This window comes from Hyla sarda, chromosome 8, assembly GCF_029499605.1.
Source record: "Hyla sarda isolate aHylSar1 chromosome 8, aHylSar1.hap1, whole genome shotgun sequence".
NCBI lineage: Eukaryota > Metazoa > Chordata > Amphibia > Anura > Hylidae > Hyla > Hyla sarda.
In genome coordinates this window covers 160,403,208-160,428,066 of record NC_079196.1, presented here as the reverse complement: position 1 = coordinate 160,428,066, position 24,859 = coordinate 160,403,208, and the positions used below count along the sequence as shown (strand labels likewise).

General features: G+C 46.8%; 1 protein-coding gene across 1 annotated transcript in view; it reads right to left on the bottom strand.

The window, feature by feature from the left end:
- Window positions 1–16,480, bottom strand: part of EMP2 (epithelial membrane protein 2) — an 87,943-nt gene extending 71,463 nt beyond the window's left edge. The window contains exon 1 of the mRNA XM_056533942.1: window positions 16,405–16,480. The gene's annotated coding sequence lies outside the window, so the exon portion shown is untranslated. The remainder of the gene's footprint in view (window positions 1–16,404) is intronic.
- Between the last annotated feature and the right edge of the window lie 8,379 nt (window positions 16,481–24,859).

Below are 24,859 nucleotides of genomic sequence, written 5' to 3'. Positions count from 1 at the left end.
GTGGGGTATTAAGGCTCACTTTATTCCTTGTTACGTTCCTCAAGGGGTCTAGTTTCCAAAATGGTATGCCATGTGTTTTTTTTTGCTGTTCTGGCACCATAAGGGCTTCCTAAATGAGACATGCCCCCCAAAAACCATTTCAGAAAAACATACTCTCCAAAATCCCCTTGTCGCTCCTTCCCTTCTGAGCCCTCTACTGCACCCGCCGAACAATTTACATAGACATATGAGGTATGTGCTTACTCGAGAGAAATTGGGCTACAAATATAAGTATACATTTTCTCCTTTTACCCCTTGTAAAAATTCAAAAATTGGGTCTACAAGAACATGCAAGTGTAAAAAATGAAGATTGTGAATTTTCTCCTTCACTTTGCTGCTATTCCTGTGAAACACCTAAAGGGTTAAAATGCTGACTGAATGTCATTTTGAATACTTTGGGGGGTGCAGTTTTTATAATTGGGTCTTTTATGGGGTATTTCTAATATGAAGACCCTTCAAATCCACTTCTAACCTGAACTGGTCCCTGAAAAATAGTAAGTTTGAAAATTTTTGAAAAATTGGAAAATTGCTGCTGAACTTTGAAGCCCTCTGGTGTCTTCCAAAAGTAAAAACATGTCAACCTTATGATGCAAATATAAAGTAGACATATTGTATATGTGAATCAGAAAAAAAACCTATTTGGAATATTCATTTTTCCTTACAAGCAGAGAGCTTCAAAGTTAGAAAAATGCAAAATTTTCAAATTTTTCATCAAATTTTGGGATTTTTCACCAAGAAAGGATGCAAGTTACCACAAAATTTTACCACCATGTTAAAGTAGAATATGTCACAAAAAAAACATCTCGGAATAAGAATGATAAGTAAAAGCATTCCAGAGCTATTAATGTTTAAAGTGACAGTGGTCAGATATTCAAAAAATGGCCGGGTCCTTAAGGGGTAATGTGAGAATACTAATGTGTATGTTATTTTACATACATAGGTGATTCTTTAAACCTTCACTGTGTGTTAACTCCCATGGACATGTTTATGTTTGTTACTTATTTTGTTATTTTAATTTGTTATTTCTCATGTATTTAATGTTAGGTCATCTGGGAACATCACACAGCCAAGCCAAGAGGGGAGCCAAGAAGAAGAACAGCATCTTCTGCAGACCTTGAAGCATCCACACAATTTGGTCCAGGATAGCTTGGAAATCAACTCCCCAACATCACGCCAGGCTCAAGGCACCCTAATGTTGCCTCAGCTAGAGATAACACTGTAGAATCTGAAACCTTAGCTTTAATTTGGCGTGTGGATGGGGAAGACCATTGGGATCATCTGGCATATTCTTTTGCAGCACGTCTAAGAAATATGCCAGATAATCGACAATGGTGCAGTGTGTCTGCAATTTTTCAAGTCATGGATTTATATGCATCCTCTGAGGTACTTCCTGATAATCTTGAGATTTTGCAATATATCCATAACTTACGTCGTCATAGAGGTACTGAAGCACCACGGCAGCAGCCTTTGACCAGGGAGTCTAGGAATCCTTCAAATGTAGAACCCAATACCTATGATTTTCACACAAATTCAAATCCAAGACCTCATGGGGCTTATGAAGGGACATACGGCTCTTCCTCTATGTCTTTTGTAAATCTCTTAAATTAACCATAATCAAACTCAGAAATTCGTCAGACAATGTCCAGTGAAAATGATGAGAATGAAAGGCCACCAAGTTTTTTGAATATGTAAGTTGGCCAATGTAACTATATCTGTTTGGTTGTTGCTGTTGCTGTGCGCACTGCCAATGCACGTCGTGACGTCACCGTCAGTGTGCACAGCAACAGCGCTGAAGCCAGAAGCATCGCGGACCTGGGCCGGGAACAGGTAATTATAACACCGGGGATGGGGGAGGCGATGTGGCAGCTCTGGTGTTTGGCTGAGGATTGTGTATGGAAGCAAAGTGGTACCAGATAACGCTATATGTCTGCTCCCCACTTCGCTTCTATATACGTATGCCTCTGAAGCGCAGTGGTCTCCAACCTGCGGACCTCCAGATGTTGCAAAACTACAACTCCCAGAATGCCGGACAGCCAACGGCTGGAGGTCTGCAAGTTGGAGGAGACCACTGCAGTACTCATTGATAGCACTTTAGAGGCATACGTATATAGATGCGCTGTGCGGGGCATATGTTGGAAGCCTAATTAGGCTGAATTTTTGGGAGTGGCGAGGGCTTTAAATACCTCCCTCTTTCACCCCTAGGGGCGTATGGTACGTTTGGCGGTGTTTGCTTTGAATGCCGCTGTGAGCTCATACGTCCCCAGGAGTCAGGAGTGTGGTTCTCGTTTCGGTATCGGTATTCAGGTGCAGTGTCGCGGAGGAGCAGGTAAGCCTGGGTTACCCCGGTTCGTAAGCAATCACCCACCTCCTTGCTGCTGGCGAAGTCCGGGACTGGCCAGGCGGGCTGTCGCTCGATCAGCATGCGGGACACAGACGCTCACCTCATCAGCGTGGGGTTTGTCTGTGCCCCACTTTGGGTGTGCTTTGGGGGTTGGGCTCCTTCCTGGCAAGCTGGGGCGGCCCTCAGAGGATACCCTCCCATTTGTCTAGTTTACACCCCCCCCCATTCCATAAAGTATATATTGTTCATAGGTGAATATGTATGAAAAAAAAAAAATAATAATAATAAATAAATAAATAAATAAATAAAAAAATGTAAAAAAAAAAAAAAAACAGATGTAGGAATATAGAGGTACTGGGGTTATTGTGTAAAGGGGGGATCTACAATCACGCAGTAGGGGGTTCGCCGCCGGCAAGGTGCTCACAGCACCCCTTTCACAATACAGATACTTTGTACAGGCTACAACTGTTTACACTGGTTGATTCTACAAATCCTAAATTGAATCCATACAGGTGTGTTCTGTTTCTATTACTGTCTTCGTCTAGGTCAAAGCAGAGGTGCTAGTCCGCTAGGTAATTGTGGTTGGTTATATCTTACGATGTCAACAGTCTTTCATGTTAATGGGTTGTTTACCACGTGTTCATGGGTACCTTGCTGCTGACTCATCTTCAGAGCAAAAAAAAAAAAAACTGGGAAAGCGACTACTGACTCGTCTTCAGAGCACTTTTTCTTCATAGTCATAATATGTACGTGTGTACGGGCATGGGCGACCGTCTGCCCACGCATGGGCAACCGTCTTCTGCGTGCACGCGGCGTGGTCGACGTGCACGTGCGTCCGCGGGCATCTTTCCGTCTCAGTGCTGGTGGACACGGACATGTTCCAGTAAGGTTAACCAGTTATCTGACTCTTCTTCAGATGGGGCCTACTGTACTTATTGTTACTGACTCATCTTCAGAACAATACTACGATTCATTAGTTGCATAAGGCCACCACCATGTCTGACTCTTCTTCAGATGGTGCCTGTTTGCGTGTATGGTTCTGACTCTTCTTCAGCGCAACAACACACTTTGGCTAGCCCTTGTCTCAGCTTGTTATAAATTACCTATTATTCGCTTCTAGTCATGGGTAATCAATGTTTAGTAATTTACACTTAAAAGTAGCGTGGTGTTGGCGTATTTAGGTGCCTTCAGTTTTTCCGTTGTTGTTACAGCTTACAGGCTACGTGTATTACAGCAGATGTTAAGTTCCACTCCAAGCCTAGGTTTAGGTCTGTCACAGGTCAGTACGTTCATCATAGGCTAGGACCCGTAGGCTTTCCTGTTATTTATGGTTATGTCACCTTTCCCACCGGCACCCTTTCTTGGCCCGGACAGGTCCAGCAAAATGTCCAACCCTTCTGATATTGAGGAGGCACTTTCGGTTCCGGAGACCCCAGAAGGGCTTCCGAATGGGGAAGCCTACCATCATATCGGTCCTGGACAATCCCCAAATTGATGGAGGAGCTGAGGAGGAAAGGAATTCCCTTCCTGGCTTCCACCAGGAAAGGGGAGCTGTATAGTCTCCTGAATTCCGAGCCTGTCCCAGGTGGCAGCCAGGAGGTGCCTTCCATGCAGACCATGAACACTTCCCTGACCCAACTTCATTCTATGATCAACAATGTGATGACCTCCATGACAGCATTCAACTCCAAATTAGAGGAGGTGGAACGTGGCAGGGTCACAACACCCCCTGCCACCCCCGCTCCTCCCATCCCGCCTTCAGTATAGGCTGTCAACTCAAGTACACGCCTGTCTCCCCCCAACGTCACACCAGCACATTTTATCCCTGCTGCCATCAAAAAGGATATCCTCGAGGGGAAAGATGTGAACTTGGCCTCGTTGTTGATTGCGATTAACGATCTCAATGAGATTAGGACCGTGGCTTGTGGCGAACTCTCAGTGGTATTTAAAAGTAAGGATGCGCGACTCAACAGGAAGTTGAGCATCGTGGAGTTCGTCATAGCCTTCGGATTGTACAGGGATGTGGTGTGTTCGGCAAAACCTGAGCGCAGGGAGGAACTCGATTTGTACCTACACAAGATTTCACAAATGGTGTATAAATATGGGGGTACAGCTTTTTATGAATATCATAAGGCTTTCGCCGCTAAGGCGGCGACAGCATACGCCCAATTCAACTATGTCACGAATTTGGTGCAGTGGACATGGAATTATTTTGTGACCATTTTGCCGGGCTAAAAAGCCAGTCTTGCAGCCTTTGCAACGCTAATACGCACACGGTCGCATGGTGCTCTCAGATAAACGAGCAGAGCGAAGCTAGCACAAGTAAAGCCCCTACCACTGCCAGTGCCCCAACGCAGAAATCCTTTTCTGCGGTAGATAGATTGGGCCGTCCGGTGAGATAACTAGGTAAGACGCAAATATGTAATAATTTTAACCTGGCATCCTGTACCTATAGCAACTGTCGTCTGCTCCATGTGTGCTTTAATTGTTATAGGGCTCATCCCAGTACGATTTGTACTCTGAGGGGCAATCAGGCATGATTAGCCGGGGTGCAGATACAGGCTCTGGCTCAGGTTCTGGCTGGTCATCCTGACCCCACATGGGTCAATTGGCTGGTGACGGGTTTCTGTAGTGGCTTCCACACAGGCATGGTGGCAGTACCCCAGTTCACCTTTGAGTGCAGGAACCTTATGTCTGCACTCATGGAGCCGCAGATCGTGTCTTCCCTGCTACAGGGGGAAGTGGAAAAGGGCTTCATCATAGGCCCTTTCGCCAGCTCCCCCTACGAGGTTTGTAGAGTAAGCCCACTGGGCTTAGCCACGGGCAAGTTCAGCAATAAAAAGAGATTGATTTATGATCTCTCCGCGCCTCATTCCACATCGGTTCCCAGTATCAACTCACTAACCCCATCAGATGAGTTCTCCATGAGGTATGCATCTATAGACCAGGCCATTCAAGTTATCCTTCAGTTAGGAAGGGGCACCTGGCTCTCTAAGGCAGACGTCACAGATGCTTTTAAATTGTTGCTGATCCGGGAAGACCTCTGGAAGTGGTATGGGGTAAAATGGCTAGAGTAATATTACTTCGCGGTGAGGTTAACATTTGGGGCCAAAGGCAGCCCGTGGTTATTCAACCAGCTGGCCACTGCGCTACACTGGGCCTTACAAAATGTGGCAAGTTGCGAATTCACGATTCACTACTTACTACATGAGACGACTTTCTCATGTTGGAACACCCGGCTTCCAGCCCAACCAACCTCGACTCATTACGGAGTCTATTCAAGGAGATAGGGATCCCGGTTTCCCCTCTTAAAACAGAGGGCCCCATCAAGAGGCTCACGTTTTTGGGCATCACACTGGACTCCGCCAGTATGCAGGCTAGCTTACCATCACAGAAATTGGTTAGGATACGTCAAATGATTCATAATTTTGCAAAATGCTGTACTGTCACAAGAGTTGAACTGAAGAGCCTGTTAGGCATGTTGGCTTTTGCCATGCGAATCATCCCCCAGGGACGTTCCTTTATTTCCAGGCTCTTGGCTTTGCTACCAGCAGTATCAGGGCAGCGAGATTCAATTTGCATGGATGAGGAGGCCATGGCAGACCTGGCAATGTGGGACGTGTTTCTGTCCGAATGGAAGGGAATCTCATTTTTCGTGCCAACTGTGTCAGATCAGTCCCCATTGGTAGTAATTGACTCCTCAGCTATGGGTTTTGCAGCGTTGCATGGTCACCATTGGTTGGCCAGCGCATGGCCCTCAGACATATTGGGTATTCCCGGGTTCAGCAGGACCTCAGCCCTGTTCGAGATTTACCCAGTAGTGGCGGCAGCTTTTGTCTGGGGTGACACCTGGGCTCATACCACCGGCAGGTTCCTGTGTGACAACGCCTCTACAGTTGACATCCTAAATAAGGGGCAGTCTAGCTTGGCACACATTATGAGGTTTGTCAGACGTTTCACGTGGCTCTCCCTACATCACAAATTTCACTTTTCGTTCCAACACATAGAAGGGTCAAAGAACTTGGCAGCAGAGCTAAATTTAACGTATTCTTTCAGGTATGTCCAGACCCAGACACAGCGGGCGTCCCGGCTCCCCCCTTCAAAGACCTGGTCATGGACTAAGCAGTTATACAGAAGTCGCCAACTCTTTGATCAGGCAATCTCTAGCCCCCAGCACCATTCAAGCCTACGCCTCAGCCATCGCCTTGTTCACTTCTTTCATGCACAACGTAGGTTTGCCCCCGTCATCTCTGTTCACAATGCTCTGGCCTTTGTTGGTTTTTGCCATTCCTCACTACACTTATCATATAACACTATCAAGCTTTACCTCTCCGGTTTGCAACACTACCATTCTCTTTCTCACCCTGAAGCACTCTCCCTACACTATTTGCATGCAGTTAAGGCAGCACTTAAAGGCGTACAGATTTCACGACTGCCGTCACTGGTGAACTATTTCGCAGCATGTCTTCTCTCCTGGACACGTATCCCTTCGGTTATCAGGTCAGCACGGTGATCAAAGCAGCTATCTATCTGACATTCTATGGGTTTCTTAGGCCAGGGGAATTCACCCGCGGTCACATTAGGTCACCGGGTCTGTCTCTGGGTCAGCTATTACCTTGTAGTCATGGCTTCACACTCACGTTGTTATATGCTAAAACCAACAGGCACGGTGCGGTCGTCAGATACTTTCCAATGGCCCATCAGTGGTGTCCTGTGACAGTGTTGTCACAACTCCTTGCTATGTTGGAAGGCAGGTCTGCAAACAGTCCGCTTCTGCCCATTGGTTCAGCCGCGCTCCCGACCGCGCAATTCCTAAAATACGTCCGTACGTTAGTCAAAACTCTAGGCCATGATCCGCTTCGCATCACGGGCCACTCATTTCGAATTGTGGCCGCGTCGGCAGCCTCCAAACACGAAGTTCCTGCCCACATCATTAAAAAGTTGGGCCGCTGGAAGTCGGGTTGTTTTGATAGATACATACCTGATCCCTCTTGTGAAATGGCCAGTGTGTTCAAGGTGTTGGCCTTAAATTAAATAAAATAGAGTTGCACCTTATTTCATATGTATTGTCTTTTTTGCCCTTTATAGGCATTCCCTCCGTACGCGGTTTTGGGCACACATCAACTGTATTTTGTTTGTTATCATCTTTATTTGTTTTAGGTGCTTAAGGACAGCTCCAGGTATCCAGAGATGTAAGTATGAATAGCTGTGATGTTGGTATTTGTTAGGTCACAGGTCAAACGGCTCTTCGAGCAATGACCACAAGTGGGAAGCCTAATTAGGCTGAATTTGTGGGAGTGGCGAGGGCTTTAAATACCTCCCTCTTTCACTCCTAGGGGCATATGGTGTGTTTGGCGTCACCCACCCGAACCCCCCCCCCCCCCCCCTCAACCTCATCTTTTTCACACATTTAATACAGGGCATGCCTTCTATAGGCATTCCCTCCGTACACGGTTTTGGGCCCACATCAACCGTATTTTGTTTGTTATCATCTTTATTTGTTTTAGGTGCTTATGGACAGCTCCAGGTATCCAGAGATCTAAGTATGAATAGCTGTGATGTTGGTATTTGTTAGGTCACAGGTCAAACGGCTCTTCGAGCAATGACCACAAGTGGGAAGCCTAATTAGGCTGAATTTGTGGGAGTGGTGAGGGCTTTAAATACCTCCCTCTTTCACTCCTAGGCGCATATGGTGCGTTTGGCGTCACCCACCCGAAACCCCCCCCCCTCAACCTCATCTTTTTCACACATTTAATACAGGGCATGCCTTCTATAGGCATTCCCTCCGTACATGGTTTTGGGCACACATCAACCGTATTTTGTTTGTTATCATCTTTATTTGTTTTAGGTGCTTATGGACAGCTCCAGGTATCCAGAGATGTAAGTATGAATAGCTGTGATGTTGGTATTTGTTAGGTCACAGGTCAAACGGCTCTTCGAGCAATGACCACAAATAATATATATATCTACATGCGCTGCGGGGGGTATATAATAGCACTATGCGGGGGGATATATATATATGTGTACACATGCGCTGCGGGGGGTATATAATAGCGCTATGCGGGGGGATATATATTACACATGCGCTGCGGGGGGTATATAATAGCGCTAAGCGGGGGTATATATATATATATGTACACATGCGCTGCGGGGGTATATAATAGCGCTGTGCGGGGGGATATATATATATATATATATATATATATATATATATATATATATACACATGCGCTGCAGGGGGTATATGATATGATATATATAACATGCGCTGTGCGGGGGACATATATACAATTTACCCTGTGTCACAATTTCCAACCCGACACAATTTATTTCCCCGTGCGACACATTAGTAAATCAGGGAGAAAAATTCACAGAGTAAATGAGGAAACACTCACAGATAAACCCGACACTCTTAGTAAATGAGGGCCTAAAAAGGGTGGTGTAATTGAGTCAAAAATGGCAAAAGTGGATCTGTAGACGCAAGATATATTTAAAATTTGTAACAAATATCAATATTTGTAACAAATATAATATTTGTACTGATGGGAAAGCACAATAAAAAAAAAAAAAATAGATGCCAAAAAAACATAATGCATGCGTGTCAAACACCAGGTGCAACATCAATCTTTAACCATGGTACAAAAAAAAAAAAGGACACCCAAAGGGGATGTGCAAACAGATGCATAGTGTAACAGCCACCATCCATGTCTTCCAATAGGACACATGAGGGGTAGTGTTTTTCTGTGCTCGAAGTGTGACTTGCAACATCACCTTCCTGCAGAAATACATGAAAACAAAAACATTTAAAGGGCAAAATCAAAGGAAAAGATCATTAACTATTTCGTTCCACAGGGGTTAAGTTAATAAAAAAAAGGTAACCACTTTCGCTGTAGCTGTACAAACTCTAACAAAATCTATGGGTAGACCACAGACAAACATATATTTGCAAACATTATGACCAATGGACGACAATGTACGTCCTGCTGTACCGTTACTTGGCGCACAAGTACCTACATTAACGTCATGTACATAAACACAAGCAACAGAGCACTGCAGGCATCATGCACAGCATGTTGTGTCTGCTATCATCAGACAGAGAGCAGCCCGTAATGTAGAACAGCAGCAATTGATGATGACCAAAAGAATAAAACATCGTATGGTGTTAAATATACATATCACAACACCAAAATAATAAAGAGGAAAGACAAAAATAAAAAATAAAAAAGATAAAAATTAAATTACTGCAAGGTGATGAGCAGCCTTTCCTCCACAGGGATGGCACTACGCATAATGGTATCTTAATATGTTAGCTCAGGACGAACAAGCTCCATCTAATTATTAAAATCAAAAATTGTCAAATGACAAAAAATTTTAAATTTCTGAAGGTATCTAAGGGTGCAACAACAAAAAGGACAATTAGAAATTGGGACACAATTTGAAACAAGCAAAAATATGAGAAATTACCTCCTCAAATCAGCATACACATTTATAAAAACACCCCTTACTATCATGGGGCAGTATCAAGGGGTGAACTCACAATTTTTTTCTCTGAGCCACCTAAAAACAATAACAGGAAAACCCAAAAATGAAACACACACACAAAAATGTATTTTTTTAATTATAACAAGAAAAAAAACTAACCTGTAAGGAACGACGCTGTTGAATAATCCTAAGAGCCAATTTTAAAAGTAATCACAAATATCGCCTGGTAAGCCGAAAACGGCCGATAGATGGGGCAGCCATAGCAGGTAGCCTGGCAGTGCAACAAACAAGCTTTTGGTGTATGAATAAAGCAAGCGCAGCTGAAATAGTGTCACGATGCCGGCTGGCAGGTAGTGGACCCTCTGTGCCAGAGAGGGATTGGCGTGGACCGTGCTAGTGGACCGGTTCTAAGCCACTACTGGTTTTCACCAGAGCCCGCCGCAAAGCGGGATGGTCTTGCTGCGGCGGTAGTGACCAGGTCGTATCCACTAGCAACGGCTCACCTCTCTGGCTGCTGAAGATAGGCGCGGTACAAGGGAGTAGGCAGAAGCAAGGTCGGACGTAGCAGAAGGTCGGGGCAGGCAGCAAGGATCGTAGTCAGGGGCAACGGCAGAAGGTCTGGAAACACAGGCAAGGAACACACAAGGAACGCTTTCACTGGCACTAAGGCAACAAGATCCGGCAAGGGAGTGCAAGGGAAGTGAGGTAATATAGGGAAGTGCACAGGTGAAAACCCTAATTGGAACCACTGCGCCAATCAGCGGCGCAGTGGCCCTTTAAATCGCAGAGACCCGGCGCGCGCGCGCCCTAGGGAGCGGGGCCGCGCGCGCCGGGACAGAACAGACGGGGAGCGAGTCAGGTAGGGGAGCCGGGGTGCGCATCGCGAGCGGGCGCTACCCGCATCGCGAATCGCATCCCGGCTGGCAGCGGGATCGCAGCGCCCCGGGTCAGAGGACGTGACCGGAGCGCTGCAGCGGAGGGAGTGAAGCGAGCGCTCCGGGGAGGAGCGGGGACCCGGAGCGCTCGGCGTAACAGTACCCCCCCCCTTGGGTCTCCCCCTCTTCTTGGAGCCTGAGAACCTGAGGAGCAGACTTTTGTCAAGGATGTTGTCCTCAGGTTCCCAGGATCTCTCTTCAGGACCACAACCCTCCCAGTCTACTAAAAAAAAATTTTTCCCTCTGACCTTTTTGGCAGCCAAAATTTCCTTGACCGAGAAGACGTCCGAGGAGCCGGAAACAGGAGTGGGAGGAACAGATTTGGGAGAAAAACGGTTGAGGATGAGTGGTTTGAGAAGAGAGACGTGAAAGGCATTAGGGATACGAAGAGAAGGAGGAAGAAGAAGTTTATAAGAGACAGGATTAATTTGACACAAAATTTTGAAAGGACCAAGATAGCGTGGTCCCAACTTGTAGCTAGGGACACGGAAGCGGACATATTTAGCGGAGAGCCATACCTTGTCTCCAGGGGAAAAAACGGGGGGAGCTCTTCTTTTCTTATCCGCGAACCTCTTCATACGTGAAGAAGCCTGTAAGAGAGAATTTTGGGTCTCTCTCCATATAATGGAAAGGTCACGAGAAATTTCATCCACAGCGGGCAGACCAGAGGGCAAGGGGGTAGGGAGGGGGGGAAGAGGGTGACGGCCGTACACCACGAAAAATGGGGATTTGGAGGAAGATTCAGAGACCCTGAAGTTATACGAGAATTCGGCCCATGGAAGGAGATCTGCCCAGTCATCCTGGCGGGAGGAAACAAAATGTCGCAAATAATCACCCAGGATCTGGTTAATTCTTTCTACTTGTCCATTGGACTGGGGATGATATGCAGAGGAAAAATTTAATTTAATCTTGAGTTGTTTACAGAGAGCCCTCCAGAATTTAGACACGAATTGGACCCCTCTATCCGAGACAATCTGCGTAGGCAACCCGTGAAGACGAAAAATGTGTACAAAAAATTGTTTAGCCAACTGAGGCGCAGAAGGAAGACCAGGAAGAGGGATGAAATGTGCCATTTTGGAGAATCGATCAACGACCACCCAAATAACGGTGTTGCCACGGGAAGGGGGTAAATCAGTAATAAAATCCATACCAATCAGAGACCAAGGCTGTTCGGGGACAGGCAGAGGATGAAGAAAACCAGCGGGCTTCTGGCGAGGAGTCTTATCCCGGGCACAGATAGTGCAGGCTCGCACAAAGTCCCCAACATCCGTCTCCAGAGTCGGCCACCAATAGAAGCGGGAGATGAGTTGCACAGATTTCTTGATGCCCGCATGACCTGCGAGATGGGAGGAGTGACCCCATTTGAGGATTCCGAGGCGTTGGCGTGGAGAAACAAAGGTCTTTCCTGGAGGAGTCTGCCTGATGGAGGCAGGAGAAGTGGAGATCAGGCAGTCAGGTGGAATGATGTGTTGCGGAGGGAGATCAACTTCTGAGGCATCCGAGGAACGAGAGAGAGCATCGGCCCTAATGTTCTTATCGGCAGGACGAAAGTGAATCTCAAAATTAAATCGGGCAAAGAACAGAGACCACCGGGCCTGGCGAGGATTCAGCCGTTGGGCAGACTGGAGGTAGGAGAGGTTCTTGTGGTCGGTGTAGATAATAACAGGAAATCTTGATCCCTCCAGCAGATGCCTCCATTCCTCAAGTGCTAATTTAATGGCTAGAAGCTCTCGATCCCCGATGGAGTAGTTCCTCTCCGCTGGAGAGAAGGTCCTAGAGAAAAAACCACAAGTGACAGCATGCCCGGAAGAATTTTTTTGTAGAAGAACAGCTCCAGCTCCCACTGAGGAGGCATCAACCTCCAATAGGAAGGGTTTGGAAGGGTCAGGTCTGGAGAGCACGGGAGCCGAAGAAAAGGCAGACTTGAGTCGTTTAAAGGAGTCTTCTGCTTGAGGAGGCCAGGACTTGGGATCAGCATTTTTTTTGGTTAAAGCCACGATAGGAGCCACAATGGTAGAAAAATGTGGAATAAATTGCCTGTAATAATTGGCGAACCCCAAAAAGCGTTGGATAGCACGGAGTCCGGAGGGGCGTGGCCAATCTAAGACGGCAGAGAGTTTGTCTGGATCCATCTGTAGTCCCTGGCCAGAGACCAAATATCCTAGAAAAGGAAGAGATTGGCATTCAAACAGACATTTCTCAATTTTGGCATAGAGTTGGTTGTCACGAAGTCTCTGAAGAACCATACGGACATGCTGGCGGTGTTCTTCTAGATTGGCAGAAAAAATTAGGATATCGTCCAGATATACAACAACACAGGAGTATAACAGATCACGAAAAATTTCATTGACAAAGTCTTGGAAGACGGCAGGGGCATTGCACAGTCCAAAGGGCATGACCAGATACTCAAAGTGTCCATCTCTGGTGTTAAATGCCGTTTTCCACTCGTCCCCCTCTCTGATGCGGATGAGGTTATAGGCGCCTCTTAAGTCCAATTTAGTGAAGATGTGGGCACCTTGGAGGCGATCAAAGAGTTCAGAGATGAGGGGTAAGGGGTAGCGGTTCTTAACCGTGATTTTATTAAGACCGCGGTAGTCAATGCAAGGACGTAGGGAGCCATCTTTTTTGGACACAAAGAAAAATCCGGCTCCGGCAGGAGAGGAGGATTTACGGATAAAGCCCTTTTTTAGATTCTCCTGGACGTATTCGGACATGGCAAGAGTCTCTGGGGCAGAGAGAGGATAAATTCTGCCCCGGGGTGGAGTAGTACCCGGGAGGAGGTCGATAGGGCAATCATAAGGCCTGTGAGGAGGTAGAGTCTCAGCTTGTTTTTTGCAGAAAACATCCGCGAAGTCCATATAGGCCTTAGGGAGACCGGTTACTGGAGGAACCACAGAGTTACGGCAAGGGTTACTGGGAACCGGTTTTAGACAGTTCTTGGAACAAGAGGACCCCCAACTCTTGATCTCCCCAGTGGACCAATCCAGGGTTGGGGAATGAAGTTGAAGCCAGGGAAGTCCAAGGAGAATCTCCGAGGTGCAATTGGGGAGGACCAAAAGTTCAATCCTCTCATGATGAGATCCGATGCACATAAGAAGGGGCTCCGTGCGGAAACGTATGGTACAGTCCAATCTTTCATTATTTACACAATTGATGTAGAGGGGTCTGGCGAGACTGGTCACCGGGATGTTGAACCTGTTGACGAGAGAGGCCAAAATAAAATTTCCTGCAGATCCAGAGTCCAAGAAGGCCACTGTAGAGAAGGAGAAGGCAGAGGCAGACATCCGCACAGGCACAGTAAGACGTGGAGAAGCAGAGTAGACATCAAGGACTGTCTCACCTTTGTGCGGAGTCAGCGTACGTCTTTCCAGGCGGGGAGGACGGATAGGACAATCCCTCAGGAAGTGTTCGGTACTAGCACAGTACAGGCAGAGGTTCTCCATACGGCGTCGTGTCCTCTCTTGAGGTGTCAGGCGAGACCGGTCGACCTGCATAGCCTCCACGGCGGGAGGCACAGGAACAGATTGCAGGGGACCAGAGGAGAGAGGAGCCGAGGAGACGAAACGCCTCGTGCGAACAGAGTCCATATCTTGGCGGAGTTCCTGACGCCTTTCAGAAAAACGCATGTCAATGCGAGTGGCTAGGTGAATAAGTTCATGTAGATTAGCAGGAATTTCTCGTGCGGCCAGAACATCTTTAATTTTGCTGGATAGGCCTTTTTTGAAGGTCGCGCAGAGGGCCTCATTATTCCAGGACAATTCTGAAGCAAGTGTACGGAATTGTACGGCATACTCGCCAACGGAAGAATTACCCTGGACCAGGTTCAACAGGGCAGTCTCAGCAGAAGAGGCTCGGGCAGGTTCCTCAAAGACACTTCGGATTTCCGAGAAGAAGGAGTGTACAGAGGCAGTGACGGGGTCATTGCGGTCCCAGAGCGGTGTGGCCCATGACAGGGCTTTTCCGGACAGAAGACTGACTACGAAAGCCACCTTAGACCTTTCAGTGGGAAACAGGTCCGACATCATCTCCAGATGCAGGGAACATTGGGAAAGAAAGCCACGGCAAAACTTAGAGTCCCCATCAAATTTATCCGGCAAGGATAAGCGTATCCCAGGAGCGGCCACTCGCTGCGGAGGAGGTGCAGGAGCTGGCGGAGGAGATGACTGCTGAAGCTGTGGTAGCAACTGTTGTAGCATAACGGTCAGTTGAGACAGCTGTTGGCCTTGTTGCGCTATCTGTTGTGACTGCTGGGCGACCACCGTGGTGAGGTCAGCGACAACTGGCAGAGGAACTTCAGCGGGATCCATGGCCGGATCTACTGTCACGATGCCGGCTGGCAGGTAGTGGACCCTCTGTGCCAGAGAGGGATTGGCGTGGACCGTGCTAGTGGACCGGTTCTAAGCCACTACTGGTTTTCACCAGAGCCCGCCGCAAAGCGGGATGGTCTTGCTGCGGCGGTAGTGACCAGGTCGTATCCACTAGCAACGGCTCACCTCTCTGGCTGCTGAAGATAGGCGCGGTACAAGGGAGTAGGCAGAAGCAAGGTCGGACGTAGCAGAAGGTCGGGGCAGGCAGCAAGGATCGTAGTCAGGGGCAACGGCAGAAGGTCTGGAAACACAGGCAAGGAACACACAAGGAACGCTTTCACTGGCACTAAGGCAACAAGATCCGGCAAGGGAGTGCAAGGGAAGTGAGGTAATATAGGGAAGTGCACAGGTGAAAACCCTAATTGGAACCACTGCGCCAATCAGCGGCGCAGTGGCCCTTTAAATCGCAGAGACCCGGCGCGCGCGCGCCCTAGGGAGCGGGGCCGCGCGCGCCGGGACAGAACAGACGGGGAGCGAGTCAGGTAGGGGAGCCGGGGTGCGCATCGCGAGCGGGCGCTACCCGCATCGCGAATCGCATCCCGGCTGGCAGCGGGATCGCAGCGCCCCGGGTCAGAGGACGTGACCGGAGCGCTGCAGCGGAGGGAGTGAAGCGAGCGCTCCGGGGAGGAGCGGGGACCCGGAGCGCTCGGCGTAACAAATAGCCCCATTTTTTCCCCAGAATTTCAACAACACTTTATAAAAAAAATGGGAAAAGCCAAAATTCAGGGAAAGAAATTCAGATGAAAAATCTGCAGCGGAAAATCAGCGGCACGTAGAAATGGCACATGTGCGGATTTTACGCATTAAAAAAACACAATCCGATGAAAAATCTGCTCGTGTGACTGTACCCTCATAAGTGGGTCTATGGAGCGCATCAGTCAGATCTGGTGGTTGGCCATGGAGTAAAGCAAACTACTGCTTGCTTCACGTGGTTATAGGTGTCGATCGCAGTGGGTCTCTGTATTGCTGGAATAGCTGCAATATCACAAGTTTGTTTCCATCAAATAACCTGCAGTGTAATGTAAACTGTGAGGTCACAGCAGTGTGCTGATGGAAATCCAAATGTGTTTTTGAACTGCTGTGACATCACAAGGGGATTTTATCAGGTCAACAGCTGTGACACCACAAGCTGGTATAAAGGAAAACAGGTCATCTTTTTTATCCACACTAAACCTAATACACTGGGTAATAGTGGGGGTGAACAGGAGTTCGATGAGGGTTCTCTGACTAATATATGTACCTTCGGTCTGAAGATATGTCCCACCAAATATCCGCTTCTATCTTCTCTAAATTGCGCTCTGGAGGCGGGCCCCCTCGCCTCAATTTGCATATTCATTGTCACTGGTCACATGAGCGCACAGTTGGTGCATGCACTCACGTGACCAACGACTCCATGTCACTAGGACATGGAGTCACAGACATTAAATATTCAAATTGAGACAGCGGGGCCCACTTCCAATTCAGAGAAGATAGAAGCAGATCTTCGGTGGGACCGAAAGTATGTATTTTAGCCAGTGACCCCCTCATTGGACTCCCTACTATTACACTATAACCCAGTGTATGGGGTTTAGTGTGGGTGAACAGGATGACTGTTTTCCTTTAAGGTAGATAATATGCTGTGACATCACACAAGTCTTGATTGTGTAGGATGCTATGACATCACAACTAGTTTTAGTCAGGTGATGTAATAAAAGTGGGTTGTCAGGTAAACAGTTGTAACAACACAACTCGTTTTCATCAGCTCACACTGTGACATCACAGCTATGTTTTCATCAGGTAACTTGCTGTGATGTCACAAGTGTCTTTCTGTCAGTTTAGCAGCTGCCACATTACTACAGTGCTTCTGTTAAGACAATGGAGGGAATTTATCAACAGGTTAATAGTCTTTTTTTTTTATGTAGAAAAATGGTAGAAATGTCTTTATTGTGCAAAATTTGTGAAAACTTTTGCTAAAGTGATTTTGACTAAAATGCCTTTGGTACACACTTTTGCTTTATCACTTTGCAGTGGTAGCAACCGTGAATTACACTGCAAACATACACCAGCCCAGACATGGCTTACAAAACTGGCTGTAGACTGCATTTTTAACCCCTTAACGACCACGGACGTAAGTGTACGTCCTGGTTTGGCGGTACTTCCCACACCAGGACGTACATTTACGTCCTGTGTATGACGGTGCTCGCGTCATACACGGCAGGTTCCGGCAGCGATCGCGCGGATGTCCGCCATTAACCCCTCAGATGCCGTGATCTGTACAGATCACAGCATCTGCGGCAATGCGCATAATAAAATAGATGATCGGATCGCCCGCAGCGCTGCTGCGGCGATCCGATCATCTTTAATGGCGGCTGGAAGTCCCCTCACCTGGCTCCGGCCATCTCCCGGCGTCTCCTGCTCTGGTCTGTGATCGAGCAGACCAGAGCAGGAGATAGCCCATAATACTGATCAGTGCTATGTCCTATACATAGCACTGAACAGTATTAGCAATCAAAGCAATCATAGTCCCCTATGGGGACATAAAAAGTGTTAAAAAAAGTTAAAAAATGTAAAAATAAAAAGTAAAAAAAAGTGAAAAATCCCTTCCCCCAATAAAAAAAATTGTCAGTTTTTCACATTTTACCCCCAAAAAGCGTAATTTAAAAAAAATAAACATATTTGGTATCGCCGCGTGTGTAAATGTCCAAACTATCAAAATATAATGTTAATGATCCCGTACGGTGAACAGCCCTCAATGCAAGCCCCTCAATGCAAGCCTACGGGAGGGGGCGTGATAGCTGTCTCGCCCCCTCCCGTAGGCTTGCATTGAGGGGCGGAGCATGATGTCACATGGAGGCGGAGGCGTGATGTCACACGCCGCCGGCCCGGTGGTCATCCGTAATCAGACCCGGACCCGAACACGCTCCGGGGACTGATTACAAACGGGGTGCCGCGTGCAAGATCCCGGGGCTTCCCAGCGGCGGGACTCCCGCGATCAGGCATCTTATCCCCTATCCTTTGGATAGGGGATAAGATGTGTAAGCACCGGAGAACCCCTTTAAGTCCTGTAAATGGGACATATGTGAGGGAAATGGACTGAACATAGTTGCATATTCACTTATAGATGATTCTTTTATTTATTAATGTTTTTAGTTTGATTTTTCTTTTTAAAACTTTTTTAATGTATATGAAATAGGTAGTCTGAAGAAAAACTCTTTTAAATCTTGTCAGGGAGGGGTTAGTGTAAAGCAAAAAAAACAAAACAAAACTGTTTCTTAACCTCCCCATTCCCATTCCCCTGGCATAACAGAGCTCTGCTTCCTGCTGTCCGACACCTCTAGGTCGCAGCGGCCGCAGCAATGTCCCACTTACTGGCTGAGTGGGCGTGTGACAGTCCCCGAACGCTGGTAGTGCAGGACAGTAGGGAGCAGAACTCTGTTATACCAGCTGCAGAGGGATACTGGGGAAGGTTTTGCAGGAATATGCTGTGACAGGCAGGAAGCGAAGAAAAACCTGCCATCCTCTGTCTACTTTGTATCCTCTCTCCACTCTCCACCAGAAACAAGCCTGGAGGACTATGTAAGTAAATTTAGAACAGAAAAAGAAAAACAGAGTGCACCATAAACAATGCATGCCCAAATCATACAAAAATATTATAAAGTTCATTAGGGCTACAGAAAAAGAACATCATGAGGACCAATATTGCTGAACCATCATATGAACACAACTCCTATAGACAATAAAGTACAATATAATGTTCCCTATTATAAGATAAAGTGCTAGTGCAAAAAAATGTGAACAAAGCATATACAAAATAATATGGAAAAAAGTGCTCAATATATGGCTAAATAATGAAGCAAATATAAAATGAAAGCAATATAGCAAATACTGATCAGAGCAAAAGAGGGTAGCCAAGATAAATGAGCATGATGAAAATATCCGTTAAATCCCCACGCGTTCTGTTGCAAATCAACTTCCACAGTGGTGTTGTCAAGACAATATCAGTAGGTGGTACAGAGATCTTTAGCAACTGGACCCCCCGCGATCAGACATATTATCCCCTATCCTTTGGCTAGGGGATAACATGTCTAGGCTTGGAGTACCCCTTTAAAGTCAATGGGACCTGTTGGGATCCATTGATGTCCGTTTCGACCCATTTCGCCCAGCTCCATTATCAGCATCTGTACTGGAGCTCTGAAACCAAGCTCTATAATGCTGATGTGAACATAAAACAAAAATGTGTCTTGTCACAAACAAGGTATGAGTTATGGTGGGTTGGCAACCTGTGGTACATGACAGCACCACCATGCTCTTTCAGAGCAGCTGTGCAAAAGGAACAGTAATTTACTGGCTGCAGGATTAAATGCAAGCATTATGAAGGGATCAAAATGTCTTGATGCGAATGTAAGTGTAAGGTAAAAGGGAGCAGAGCAAAAGTGATTTTAGAGTAGTGCTTGGTGCTAAACAGAGAAAGTGTGTGGTAGAACCACATGAAGTGACTGGAAGACCCTCTATTAGTCTGATAGAGAGATTCAAGGACAACTTTCAGCTTGCTCCTACCACACTAACCAGCTGGTAGCGCAGGGGACGCTGATCAGTTTGATGCATACCATGCCCCGATCCGCCGCTCAGTTCGCCCGTCATCTGTCTTCTTGATATGCAAATTAGCTGCTAACTGGCATGGTTGGGGTTGCTGCCTTCATCTGGCACTGTGACTTAACCGCCACCTGGCTCACGGCACCGCCCAGCTTATGAATATTCATGTTTTCCCTCATCATCTCTGTTACGCCGAGCGCTCCGGGTCCCCGTTCCTCCCCGGAGCGCTCGCCTCATCCTCGTTGCTGCAGCGCCCCGGTCAGATCTCCTGACCGGGTGCGCTGCGGTACCGCCTCCAGCCGGGATGCGATTCGCGATGCGGGTGGCGCCCGCTCGCGATGCGCACCCCGGCTCCCGTACCTGACTCGCTCTCCGTCGGTCCTGTCCCGGCATGCGCGGCCCCGCTCCCTAGGGCGCGCGCGCGCCGGGTCTCTGCGATTTAAAGGGCCAGTGCACCAATGATGGTGCCTGGTCCAATCTTCCAATTACCTTGATTAGTTTCCACCTGTGCACTCCCTACTTATACCTCACTTCCCCTGCACTCCCTTGCCGGATCTTGTTGCCCTTGTGCCTAGTGAAAGCGTTCCCTTGTTTGTTCCTAGCCCGTGTTCCAGACCTCCTGCCGTTGCCCCTGACTACGATCCTTGCTGCCTGCCCCGACCTTCTGCTACGTCCGACCTTGCTTCTGTCTACTCCCTTGTACCGCGCCTATCTTCAGCAGTCAGAGAGGTTGAGCCGTTGCTAGTGGATACGACCTGGTCACTACCGCCGCAGCAAGACCATCCCGCTTTGCGGCGGGCTCTGGTGAAAACCAGTAGTGACTTAGAACCGGTCCACTAGCACGGTCCACGCCAATCCCTCTCTGGCACAGAGGATCCACCTCCTGCCAGCCGGCATCGTGACAGTCCTCCTGCCAGCCGGCATCGTGACAATCTCCCTCTCCTCCCTGCTGGTTTCAGGACTCCACTACGCTGAAGCGGCTTCTGGGTGAAGCTGTCACGCCCCCTCCCATAGGCTTGCATTGAGGGGGCGGAACATGATGTCACACAGGGGCGGAGCCGTGACGTCACAATGCTCCGTCCCCGTGATCAACAGTAATCAGACCCGGAGCAAACACGCTCCGGGGACTGATTCTAACGGGGAGCGGCGTGCAAGATCACGGGGGGTCCCCAGCGGCAGTACTCCTGCGATCAGGCATCTTATCCCCTATCCTTTGGATAGGGGATAAGATGTCTAAGCGCTGGAGTACCCCTTTAATGCTACAGTATTCACATGCACCAATTATATGCCCACAAATCTCAGTTCCCGAAAGTGACATCAGTACTACCATTTTCATTCATAAAACAATCTATCCTAAACTCGTTCCAATCTATACTACTGAACTCGTTTAATGAGATGAGGCTGAGAGTGTGGACTTGTAAGCAAGTAGGCACAGGGGGAGCATAAGGGCCTAGCTCCCCTCGGTGAAGTAAGTCATCTGAAGCTATATACTGTTACTATCTGTGGTTTGGTAAAGGATAAGTGGACTGTCCGCTCTTTTTATTTATTAATTTTTTCTTCTGAATTCATAATTATCGGATGAGAGCTATCCCCATTCCGAGAGAAGTGTAACAGCAGACTGGCTGTGTATTGCTGATACCCATTATGAAGAGGGTGAGTGGTCAGTTCGGAGACCATTCACTAAGTGTAAGTTATATTGCTCTACAACACAGCTGATATTAAGGATGCACTAAAAGAGACTGCTCCCTTGATCTTTCTTTGTCTCCATTTCATTAATAGGGTGTGGAGGCATTTGGCAGCACAGGCTTTATTCAGAGGTTCCCGCTCCCCATCATATATAACTATGAACTGGGAGAAACTTCCCACTCCATTTCCACAGCATCAGACTCCAGAGTGAGATCAAGTGCCATAGAATCATGTTATACTGGGTCTCACGTTGGATATGGGTGCTGTGGAGATAAAGCATGAAGCTTGGTCTCGCATTGCATAGTTACGTAATAATGGCTGGGAATGGTGAGTGCACATTTGTATGACAATTTAAATGGAGGTACGATTTAAGGGTGTTGTTACTAAGGATAGTGAGTGCAGCCTGTGACACTCAACTCTCAATCCTGGTTTGGTTGGATACTTGGCTGAGCTGAGTTTGGGCAATGACTGCCTGCCACTTAGACTCCTGCTACCACACCGGACTGCTCCTGTGCTTTGTTCTTTACAAGCTTTGGGCTCTCCCTGTCTCTGTTGGGGAGAGAGATGTCTGATGTCACCGGCCAAATGCGGTAGTCAATCTTAATGATCTAATCAGGATACCTGCCCACCCCAAATAGATCTCCCTACATCTCCCCCAACCCACTTATCTTCTCACTCATACTAAGCAAGGCACAAACATAAGCATTATTTGGGACCCTGAGCTTAGGGAAAAGATAGAAAATATGCTGGAAAAGTGCAGAAATTAGTCATAGTTGGAAAAAGTCTTCATGGTCTGAGCCAGATAGAGAAGAAAAGGATGTATGTCCAAGAAGACGTCACCTATGAGTTACTGGATGTAACAGCACTGTAATCACTTAAATGGTCTGCTGAACCTGTTTAGAGCTGGGATATATGTATGGGGGAATTTGGACTATGTACAGTGGTTTTTATTCAGTATCAGTATGGTAGTAATATCCCTTCACTATGTGGTGGTTATGGTTGTAGTCATGATGTGGCAGTATTTGTCCCATGGATTGTGATGTCATTGATGATATTAGTCTGTGTATAGTAGTTTTTATTTATTACCAGTACGATTGTATTATTTAGTCACTACAGTAGTAATATGTGGTCCTGGTGTAGAATACAATCAATCGTTATAAATAAAGTTCTCCCTGCTTTTTCACTTTGTTGGAAATGTAGAATTCACAGATATAACACAGAACAATGTTTGTTTAAAAGCTTAAAACATCCAAGCTTCATGAAACAGACCTCAAACAAATGAAAGGAAATAAATGAAATTAATGACATATGTTTATTCAGAACAAATCAATCAATGTTGAAATGAAATGATTACCTTACCATAGGTTTTTCTGACAACTATACAACTAATGAAGGTCTATGGCTACCTTTTGGCTATATAGCTTTCTCTCTGTTATACTTCAAGCTAGTATGGACAGTAATATAATATAAAATTGTCTAATTTAAGTTTCAATGGGGGGTATTTATCATGCGTTTTACTCCAGTTTTTTGGCGGTTCTTTGGCGCATATGTCTTGCGTCTTTGTGTTTTTGCGACTTTGCTTGCGACAATCGTGGTCCGTAAAAAATCATGTTGAACCGTAATGTAGCGCGGCATAGCTACTTTGGCTGCAGTGGACGCAAATGTATTAACTGCGACAATTTTTCCACAACTTAGTCGCATCTGGCCGCCATGAAATTACATGTCCAGAAAATCGGCTAAATCTGCCCTCTCCACATAACCCTTAGTTATCTTAAACTGGCAACCCGTAAACCTCTCTAGGTACCCCATTAAGCAAGAGTCAATGACAAAGGTTAGCGTTTTCGCATGACTTTTGGGAAATGTGTAACATATGTATATATATATATATATATCATAGGCGTGCGCACGGGGTGTGCCGGGTGTGCACAGGCACACCCTAATCACCGTAGCCGCGGCCCGCTGCTGCAGGACTTTTTTTTTTTTTCCCTCACTACTAAACCCCAGCCCCACCGGACATCCCCGACATCACCAGCCGGAGGACGGGGGATAGATTGGCCGGAGCCGCAAATAAAAAAAAAAAAGCATTTTTAAACATCCGGTGTGCCCTGAAAGACTTTCAGGGCACACCGGATGTTTAAAAATGCATTTTTTTTTTATTTGCGGCTCAGGCCGCTCTATCCCCCTTCCTCTGGGCCGCTCTATCCCCTTCCTCCGGGCTGCTCTATCCCCCGTCCTCCGGCCGCTCTATCCCCCCTTCCTCTGGGCAGCTCTATCCCCTTCCTCCGGGCTGCTCTATCCCCCCTTCCTCTGGGCCGCTCTATCCCCTTCCTCCGGGCCGCTCTATCCCCTGTCCTCCAGCCGCTCTATCCCCCCTTTCTCTGGGCCACTCTTTTCCCCTTCCTCCGGGCCGCTCCTCCCCCTTCCCCGGCCGCGCACACTGCTGCGCTAACTGCAGACGCAGGGGCTGCCCCGCAGCTGCGCACGTCTGCTTACACCTCCTGGGATGATCCTGGCCACAACTCCTGGCACCGAGTGTCCATTCCTCGGCATGAGGAAGAAGTGGGCGATGGTGCAAAGTGTGGAGCATATGGGAGTGGACGTGCCCGGCCTCTGACCCCAACATGGCTGCCGCAGGTAAGAAAAGTGCACAGACCGAGGACGGGAGAGGGGTGGGATGTATGATGTGTGTATTATGTATGTATCATGTGTGTATTATGTATGTATGGTGTGTATTATATGTATGTATGGTGTGTATTATGGATGTATGATGTGTGTATTATGGATGTATTTATGTATGATGTGTGTGTATATATAATGGATTTGTGTATGTATTATGTATGGTGTGCATATGTATGTATTATGTATGTATTATATATGTATGATGTTTGTATTTATGCATTATGTATGTATAATATATATATATATATATATATAATGCATAAATACAAACATCATACATATATAATACATACATAATACATACATATGCACACCATACATAATACATACACAAATCCATTATATATACACACACATCATACATAAATACATCATACATACACACATCATGCATACAGTATATACATACCATATATATGTTATGTATGTACTGTATGTTATGTATGTATGATGTATTTATGTATGATGTCTATGTATATATAATGGATTTGTGTATGTATTATGTATGGTGTGCATATGTATGTATTATGTATGGTGTGCATATGTATGTATTATGTATGGTGTGCATATGTATGTATGATGTATGCATGTATTATATATGTATGATGTTTGTATGCATATAGTATGTATTTATGCATTATGTATGTATGTGTGTGTGTATATATATATATAATATATATATATATATATATATATGTATGTGTAGGTTATGCATGTATGATGTGTGTATGTATGTATGACGTATGTATATATGTATT